The sequence below is a fragment of the Triticum aestivum genome, chromosome 6D (genome assembly GCF_018294505.1).
Source record: "Triticum aestivum cultivar Chinese Spring chromosome 6D, IWGSC CS RefSeq v2.1, whole genome shotgun sequence".
Lineage (NCBI taxonomy): Eukaryota > Viridiplantae > Streptophyta > Magnoliopsida > Poales > Poaceae > Triticum > Triticum aestivum.
In genome coordinates this window covers 88,123,023-88,124,307 of record NC_057811.1, presented here as the reverse complement: position 1 = coordinate 88,124,307, position 1,285 = coordinate 88,123,023, and positions in this window count along the sequence as shown.

Sequence of the window (1,285 nt, the reverse complement as noted above, 5' to 3'; positions counted from 1 at the left end):
GGGGGGAGAACCATGTTTCGGTCTGGGACGCACTTGTTTTTGGCTTTTTTGAACAGAAGATGTGACGTGCTTGTTTGAAATTTGGGGAAAGTACAAACTTTGCCCCCCTCTTAAATTTTGGACCTACTGCGGGTCGGGGGTAGGATGGTAATCCCAGGTGTCCCAAATAGTGGGCGGGAGCGATTTCGGCCGCGCGCATGTGTGCTTAGGCGACCATTGTGTATGAATGTTTTTCGGAGGCTGTTGCGTGGCGTCTAGATGAAGCTACAAACCTACCCCGGTTTAGACCTTTGGACGTCAGGCCGGTAGGTTTCACAGGTTGGAGTTATTAGAAAAGTAATTTCGTTGTACTACCAAACATTGGTCTCACACGGTTTCGAGCGAGTAGAGGCTCTTTTGGCGCTTCGTTCAAAATTTTGAAACACAAGCATTCACGTTTAGAGTACTCTTGAACTTTGAGGATTGACCTAAATAGACAACGTTAAATTTGACCTTGTATGTTTGAAAACCTCATTAAATTATCCGCTTCTTTTTGAAATTTTGACACTTGAAAATCCTATAACTACGATTATTTTGGAATGGAGGAGCTAAATTAGAATCTATTTTGTACACGACTACATATGCTATTATGTACAAAATCAGAGCAAAGATTGGTGCCCCCATAATTTAGGTATGATTTACAAATGCCATGATATCAAATTCAAATAATTGAATGGACTTCATGTTGAATTCGATTTTTAAAACCACCTTAAGTTGAATTCAAATGTATGCTAGTTCATAGGTAGCTATTTATAATGTTCATTGTGTAACTTTCGTATGTATAATGTGCTTTACACACACAACATGAACTATATACTCACGTTTATATTCGATTGCTAAAGCGATGCATTGTCTGGAGTTCAAAATACTAACTATGTGGATCAATTGTGTCGAATAATAACATAGACATGCTCAAATTCGATAGAATCTAGATGTCTGATGGATCAATGACCGTTCCTTACGCGAATTGCAAATATCATGATCCCATCCTAATATTTGGATACAATTTATATCTTTAATCAATGTGTACAACAGTCTTGTACGTGTAGTTTCAGTCTCCATCGGTGGTCTCTCACACATGCTCACACACTCTCTCCCGAGGTGTCTTTCTCACACACATGCTCTCGATATAACCCTCCCTCCTCTCGTAACCATTTAATACTGTTTTCACTAACCTTTATCACAAGCACTCTTCCTCTCGCAAGCATACACACGCACAATCCCCATTGACCCTTTCTATATACAT